Source organism: Cajanus cajan, chromosome 3 (assembly GCF_000230855.2).
Source record: "Cajanus cajan strain Asha chromosome 3, NIPB_CcT2T_4, whole genome shotgun sequence".
Classification (NCBI taxonomy): Eukaryota; Viridiplantae; Streptophyta; class Magnoliopsida; order Fabales; family Fabaceae; genus Cajanus; species Cajanus cajan.
The window spans coordinates 17,899,664-17,908,515 of record NC_138519.1 but is presented as its reverse complement, the minus strand read 5'-3'; the positions used below and the strand labels follow the sequence as shown (position 1 = coordinate 17,908,515).

Here is an 8,852-nt window from a genome sequence, read left to right as displayed (position 1 = left end):
AGCGTGGAGACCATGATGTATCCTCGCCGAGCGTCGCTACCCTCTCTTGTCCCCAGATTCTTTATGTGCTCGAGGAAAAAGAATCTGGGGTTGGCCCTCTGTCCGGTGACCATGCAATAAAGAGCCAGCAGATCCTGTCGCGTCACTGAATCGGGGCTCTTCGGTCTGGCATGGATGGAGCCGGTGATCAGCTTGTGGCAGATCCATAGCGCCGTCGAGAGCCAAGTACCCTTCACTCCGGCGTGGTAGTCCATCTGACCCGTGAGCTCTCTCCACATCTCGTTCGTGGTCAGATTATCGGGGCATTCGCAGATGGCGTCCCGATACTCCAGCTGATCAGCTCGCTAAAAGAAGCCAGCCTGGACGTTGAATTCGTCCAGTGTCAGGGAGCGGTATCCTCCCCTCATCCAAAAATCCACTGAGTAGACTGTCGCGCCAAAGCTGTTCGTCGACTCAGTGACGCCGACGGTAGCCAGAAACTCCTTCGTCGCAGTCGGGAAGATCTGAGGGTGGGGATCAAAGAGGAATCCCCATCCTATGGCGTTGATGTAGCCTCGGACCTCATCCTCCCATTCCATCGCCCGGAGAATGGTGAAGTCGAGCACCCTTGACGGCTGGAATATGAATGACTCAAGGAGCTCCAGCCTCTCTTGATGACGCGCGGTCATTTCGAGTTGCGCGAGGACCCTGTGCCTCTTTCTTGATGACTCGGCCATTTCTCGGAATTGGGGGGGAGCTCAGACTCTCTCACAGACAAAGTATGCAGAGGGATGAGAATGATGTGCAGAATGAGAGGGGGAAGGGGCGTTCTTATAGACAAAAGTAAGTCAGTACGGCCCGTATTGAATTCAGTACGGCCGTACTGACCTTTCTGTTAACGTTCAAAAGGGGAGACCAATACGGGCCGTATTGAATTCAATACTCCCGTATTGGTGTGTACGTTATGGCCAGTACGGGCGTATTCAACTCAGTACGCCCGTACTGGGTTAAAAATATGTTCTTAACCCTAATTTTAATACGGGCCGTACCGAATTAGATACGGCCGTATTGATTTTTTTTTTTTTTTTCAATAAACAGATAATAAGTGATCTTCCAGTACACCTATCATCTGCATGCATGTATGCGGTATGATGCACCTAATTCTATTTGATTTATTTTTTCAAAAGAATTAACCGATGCGTTTCTCTGTTTGGATTTTTGCCATTCCTCTAGACGGGCTGTGCGCTGCCGATTTCTGTAACCGAGGAATGATGTGTGTTATATTGAGATTGGTGTCATCAACCCAGTGATCCTTCCCTTCCTTTAGAAGATGTATCAACCCTCCTATTGACCACTATATCTCCATGTTTCCGCTAGATTACTCTAAAATCGTTTGGGACAAGAGAAAAGAAGGGAAAGATATTTTTTGTTCAGAAGTTTGTGTTTTAGAGGGGATTATTTTTTCGAAAATGGTTTTTGTAAGAATGGCTGGCCAAGGTAGGCTTATGTGTTTAGGCTTGTTTGATTAAACACTTATGAAGTTAAGGAAGTCTTGTTATTGACGTTGTGGTTCGACAACTTAGATAGTTTCCTTGAACCTTTCTTTTTGAATTCAGCTCATGGTACTGTCGCCACCCGCCGAAACGGACCTTGGCAATCGCGACGATGGTTGGACTCTTTTTAATGTTTTGAAAAGTGGTGGATTGATAGAACGACTTATTCTCAAACTGAGACCTTGTCGAGCTACCAATTTTATTAAATGATTCACCAATCCATATTAATCCCAAGCGGGACCCTCTATGGATTAGTGGTTTTCGCAAAAATTAGGGTTCTTGGAGTCGCCACCAATATTTTACTCAAAACATTGGAAAAAGATTTAAGGCAATTGATTTTATAAATCAACTTTGGCCATTACAACCAGAGTTGGGTAAGGGAGTCGGTTACGTGTGGGGAAGGTGTTAGCACCCCCACAGCGCCCCATTAGGGTTCCCTATGACGGATTATTTATTAAATGCAAAATTACTAAATTACCCCTATTTATTATAAGCGATTGTAAATTAAATATCTACATGATGATAAATTTAAATATGCAACAATCAGAAAGCGGTAAAAGAAGGGATTTTTAGAAAAGAAACCTCTTGAAGCGTGCTTTTTATATATCAATGAAGTCTAGGAGGCTTTTTGGCACTCCCTCCCTCTACAAGCTCGCTCGCTCCTTCCTAAAAAATAATTTTTGACTATGGAAATCCAAAAGATTTCCCTTCGACTAAGTTCGAATCTCCAAGCTAAATGCTCGGAATTCCAGAACTTCGTCGGATCGACTCCCAGAGAGATTTCTAGGGCAGAACACTGCTCAAAAACCCCAGAATACTCAAGGAGGGAGTCAAAACTGTGTGGAAAAGTGTCAAATGACGTCCAAATGACGTCCTATTTATAGGGATGAGGCACAGTACGGCCCCTGGGATCAATACGGCCCGTATTGAGTTTTTGTACTTCAATACGGCCGTATTGAATTCAGTACGGCCGTATTGAAATACAGAAACTTCAATACGGCCGTATTGGTTTCAGTACGGCCGTATTGTAGTACAAAATGTGCAGTACGGCCGTACTGAACTCCAAGGAGGCCGTATTGAGCTCCAAACCTCCCACTTTCTTATTTTTGGCTACTCTAAGACCTCTAAACCTACAGATAGTCATCCTATGGTCTTCTGGGAGTCCTTCTGGCTGACTTTCCTTTGATCTTTGAGAGTCTTCGAGTCTTATTTCCGACCCGGACAATTTTAGGGGTCTACAGGTACCATCATGGATTTATTTTCGCTTTTTGATTATCCTTATTTTGCCTAAAACACCTTTTTGTAGCGTCTTAGCGGACCTTTGTTTTGTTTATTTTCGCAACCCTAACTTTTGCCTAGGTCACCCTTTCGTGGGATTCCTAGCGGGTCTTTTGCTCTTATTTTTGCGCAGCCCCCTTTTTGGGTTTCCTGCCGAGCCTTTTTTTTGTTTTTATGATTTTTGTTCTTTAAAGGATTCTTTTTTTTTTTATCCATGATGGCACTTGTCGAGGCCAAGGAATGGTGCTCCAAGTTATCACACACACTTTCGCATAAAAATGATGCGGGTTTATTGTTATTAAGACAATTTCAACTTCATTCATGCTTATTCAAACAGGGTTAAGAATAATGTGGTCTAGAAATTTATTGTAAGCAAGAAAAGAAGCAATAAGAAAGAATAGAGAACGATTTTATTATAATTATAGTGGAAACATGTGCCCTATCAAGGCTCGGGGGTCGGGCTGTCCCCGAGGAGTGATCTCTAACAGTCATCAGGTTTATACATCCCTATCGGAAGAAGAAGAGCACTTGATGACGATGACCGGCCTTGACGCTTGTGAACCGACCTTCCTAAAGATCTGGCTTAAAGAACGTCGAGAAGGATTTTGGTTCCTCTTCGTCCTTTGATCTTTATTAGGGTTGTATCCTAACCCTTGTTTCCCCGGTTTTCTCTTTTTCTTTTTCCTTTTCTTTAGTCTTGGGAGCTTTATCATGAAGATCTTCGGGAGTGTAGATCCTGCCACTCCTAGTCATGCCCCCAAGTCCAGCGATGTTAGAGATATCGCTGTCGGCAGAAAAATGGATGTCGTATATCCATGACACAACCTTATTCGATTCGTAGGGAAAAGGTCTTGGAGCAGTGATCTTCAATGGTATCGGACCTTCCCCTTTATTCGTCTTGATTACCAACAACGGAGTTGATGTGCGTTCGCTTGGCGCGGTTGTTGGCTTACACTTAATAACAAACGGCGTGCGATCCATTTTTCGAACATATGCATCGATTAATCCTTTCTTTTTATTAATGTTATTAATAAATTACTAGGAGAGATGTATGAAATGCAAACCTAGATCCCTCCATGATCTTTGATAAGAATGCATGATATGAGATGATGGCGTTGAATATGCATGCATTGTGTTTATTCAACTAAGCATTATCATGTTTTTAGGATGTTCCTAAGATGATGCATGATATCGCTTGGTTTGGATAAATAACCCTTTTTTCTTTTTCTTGGGTATTTTGTTTTTGTATTTATTTATTTTTTTTGGGTGAAAATGGAAACTACCTATATGAATGTGATGAAGGTAGATGTTAACACCATGTAAGGGAAGATTCTTATTCCTATTTATTCTTATTATTTATTATTTATTTATTTTTATTTTTTTTTAAAAAAAGGGAATGTTGTATGTTTAAAGAATGCAATGTATGCTCAAACAATGTCACATAAACGATGCACAAACAATTCACTCATCCACGAACAGTCACGAGCGAATCACGAGGTAGGGGTATCCTGCAGAAAAGTGCATATTCAAGGAGGTTCTAACTGTTCTCACTAGTTTGAGGCCCCCAAGGTGCCCCCATTATAGGGACCCAATTCCTCTCGTCGTAAGTCGATGGAAAGTTCCAACGCACTGTCGGACTTGAGTTCATGGTTATCACCTTGAGTGATGCTTTCCGACAACGGTCTACGGGTACCTATAGACCCATTCGACAACCGGCCGTACTAACATCCACTCCCTATGGCTTTCCACTCATGCCCCCGGGTATAGAGGGAACTGTTGTGTGCAAAGGTTCGTGTGCAGTTTATATTTCAAACAATTGCAAAAATTTTAAACATCCAACAGTTATTGAAGCCAACTAGGTAAAACATGTTATCATACAAGCGAGGGGTAATGAAGTAATTTTAAACTATTATTTTAGAAACAATCCATCACTAAATGGGACTGACTCTCGAGGCTTCCCCAGTGGAGTCGTCATCTGTCGCCACCCGCCGAAACGGACGTTGGCATTCGCGACGATGGTAGGACTCTTTTTTAAAGTTTTGGAAAATGTTGGATTGTTAGGGCGACTTATTCTCAAACTGAGACCTCATCGGACTAACAATACTTATTAAATGATTCTCACCAATCTATGTTAATCCCAAACGGAACCCTCCATGGATTAGCGTTTTTCGTAAAAAGAAGGGTTCTTGGAGTCGCCACCAATATTTTACTCAAAACATTGGAAAAAGATATAAGGCAATTGATTTTCGTAAATCAACTTTGGCCATTACAACCAGAGTCGGGTAAGGGAGTCGGTTACGTGCGAGGAAGGTGTTAGCACCCCACAACGCCCCTTTTGGGTTCCCTATGACGAATTATTTCATAAATAATAGTATAAAGTTACTAAATTACCCTTTTTTATTAGAAACGATTATAGATAAAATATTTACATGATGAAAGCTCTAAACATGTAATGCAACAATCAAAAAATCAATAAAAGTAGTAAAAGAAAGGATTTAGAAAGAAACCTCCGAAGCGAGCTTTTATATATATATGAACAACGTTAGGAGGCTTTTTGGCGCTCCTTCCCACTACACGTCCGCTCGCTCCTTTCCCCTAAAGACAAAATTTTTACTATGGAAATCAAAGAGATTTCCCTTCGACTTGTTCGAATCTCAAGCTAATGGCTCGTGACTCAAGAACTTCGTCGGATCGACTCCCGGAGAGATATCTAGGGCATAGAAGAGCTCAAAAACCCAAGAATACTCAGCAGGAGGGTTGAGGAATCAGTCAAAAGTGTGGAAGGACGTGCCATTGACGTCCTATTTATAGGATTGAGGCGCAATACGGCCTGGGGGGTCAATACGGCCCGTACTGGGTTTTTGAACTACAGTACGGCCGTATTGAATTTGGTACGACCGTACTGAAGTTCAAAATCTTCAGTACGGCCGTATTGAGTTCAGTACGGCCGTATTGCAGTTCAAATGGCTCAGTACGGCCGTACTGAACCTCTGGGAGGGTGTATTGAGCTCCAATCCTTGCACACCCTTATTTTAAGCTATTCTAAGACTTCTAGACCTACAAAGAATCATTCTAGGGTCTTCTAGGAGTCCTTCCGGCTGACATTCTTTCGGTCTTTGAGAGTCTTTGAGCTTTATTTCCGACCCGGACAATTTTAGGGGTCTACATGGAGTAAGTATATCCAATTATCACTAGTAACAAGTTAAAATAAAATTGGATATTTTGGAGCCCTATCAAACTCCCTGCTCCCCAAGAAGAATTGATGACTGAAATTTTAACTTTTTCCAACTTTATGCTATTTTCCATGATCTTTCTTCTCAGGAACATAATAGGATTTAACTTGTGGAAACTTTATGCTCGTTTGTATGATGACAAACTTATGTTGGTAATGGCATTTTGGTTGGGTTATAATAAGAAACAATTTGTTGTGCTAAAGTAGAAATTAAATTCTTGTTTTTTTCCATGAAAGTATCTCTCCCTCTCTCTCTTCTTAACATGCCCAAGCACAAGCACACAGACATGCTTGAAAAATAAAATAGACTAAACTGTAAAATGCTTCTTTTACGTTGCAGCCAGCTATTGGCTTTGCTATCAGAGAGCAACTTTATGAGGTAATTCATTTTATTGGTGTATCATATTCAAGAATTATAAATGGTACAGTTACAATAATATTTGTTTTTCAATTTCAGATTGCAATTCAAAGTGTGGTTTCAGCAAGAGAAAGCAGAATGAGCAAGAAGGGTCATTGAGGGGCTGAATATACCTAAAGTTCAATCATGTTCTAAACATGTGTAGCGGAAATAAAAAGATCTACTTTATGCTAAAACCACACATGATAATTAATAGGATATTTATGAAAGCCAATAAAGTTTACCCGGTTGAAGTCTGAAATTTAAAAAATTTCCTTCAAAACTATGAAGGTCCCACGTGTATCCACACCGAGACTAATCTTTGCTTGTCAACCTCTTGACTGAGCAATTTTCCAGCACAGGATATAGGAGAGAAAAGAACTAATTTTCTTATGGTTTCTCTGTGTGTCTTTCTCCATAGTGGAGCTGTATATTTATAAATATGTAAACATATCTATTCACTTAGCAACAGCTTCCATATCCTATCTTCTAAAAAATAGGAATTATCAAATATCCAAAAGAAATTAGCTTTTATCTTTTCTTATCAAAACCACTTTTGACTAGGTCAAAATTCAAATTGAATCTTTCAATTTGAAATTGAAAACCTGACGTGCTTTTCTATCTTAATAGAAACAAATACTATTTATATTTTGATGCTAGTAAAAAATAAATAAATAATATTTTATTTATAAGAAAAATAATTATTTGGTAAAATCAAATTCTTTAATTTAATTATCAAATAATAAATTTTCTTGAGCAAAGATTAGAACACTCGTTAGTGTGTGACCTTGTAGGTTCAAAACTAAACCGATAGTAAATTAACTACATTAATTTACTAATCAAGGTTGGAGTCTAGCAACACTCCTTAACGTCCGGATAGTATGAAATAATATTTTCAAGAACCTTTTAGAAGATTAACATAAAAGTTCCTTTATAGAGTCTGTTCAATAGTCATATCCTTATATGCACTATTTATATGAGTAATTTAATAAATGAGATTTATTAATTTCTATCCAATAAAGACTATTACACATATATTGATCTATGTGGATTAATGATGTCCTATCCTCAATAATCCTACGATCAAGAACAATTTAGATTAAAATTAAAAAGGTCTTGTTTTTCTCATTATTATAATCTCTATTATAAAAAAAAAAAAAGAAGTCTTTAATTGTAATCAAGGACTTTATCATATTAATTATTTCTCATAATCAATAAACATGAAAATAAAGTACAATCTTATTAATGCATATAAGATAGATTGGATCTTGGGCATACATCTTATTCCCAACAATCTCCCACTTGCCCTAGAGCTAATCTGTCATGTACTTCATTCCAACCTCCCACTTGTGTTTATCAAACTCCTTGATGCCAAGTGCCTTGGTGAATGGATCTGCTGCATTCTCCTTTCCATCTACCTTTAAAATCTTAATGTCACCACGTTCAATGATTTCTCTAATCAAGTGATATCTTCTCAAGATGTGTTTAGATTTTTGATGTGATATCGGCTCTTTTGCTTGAGCAATAGCTCAATTATTATCACACAATAACGGAACGGGTTCTTCTATTGAAGGAACCACACCAAGCTCAGTTATAAATTTCTTCATCCAAACCACTTCTTTAGCAGCATCACTTGCAACTATATACTCTACTTCAGTTGTTGAATCTGCAACCGTAGCTTGCTTGGAACTTTTCCAACTCACTACACCACCATATAAGGTGAAAACATAACCTGAAATAGATTTACTGTCATCTTTATCCGATGCAAAGCTTGCATCAGTATAGCCTTTCAACATTAGTTCAGTGCCACCATAAATGAGGAATTGATCTTGAGTTCTTCTTAAGTACTTAAGAATGGTCTTAACCACTTTCCAATGTTCCTCACTAGGGTTTGCTTGATATCGACTAACTTCTCCTAGTGCAAAAGCGATGTTAGGACATGTACAAGTCATTGTGTACATGATAGCTTCCACTGCACTAGCATATGGCACCTTATTCATGCGTGTTCTCTCTTCAAGGGTTTTAGGACAATCTTCCCTACTGAGAGTAACTCCTGTTCCTATTGGCAAATATCCCCTTTTGGAATTCTCCATATTATACCTCCTTAAAATGGTATCTATATACATAGATTGGGAGAGTCCAAGCATTCTTTTAGATCTATCTCTATAAATCTTTATTCCTAGAATATATGTTGCCTCTCCTAAATCCTTCATAGAGAATTGTTCAGCCAAATCTTTGTACTTTGCAAAGATGGTATGTCATTTCCAATAAGCAATATGTCATCCACGTATAGCATCAAAAAGATAATTATGCTCCCACTAACCCTTTTGTAAACACAAGGTTCCTCTTCACATCTAACAAAATCAAAATTTTTAATTGTTTTGTTAAATTGAATGTTCCAACTTCTAGAAGC

General features: G+C 39.1%; 1 pseudogene; it reads right to left on the bottom strand.

Annotated features, from left to right (window-relative positions):
• Nucleotides 1-7,752: 7,752 nt before the first annotated feature.
• LOC145956115 (secreted RxLR effector protein 161 pseudogene) lies at nucleotides 7,753-8,532 on the bottom strand (annotated as a pseudogene).
• Between the last annotated feature and the right edge of the window lie 320 nt (nucleotides 8,533-8,852).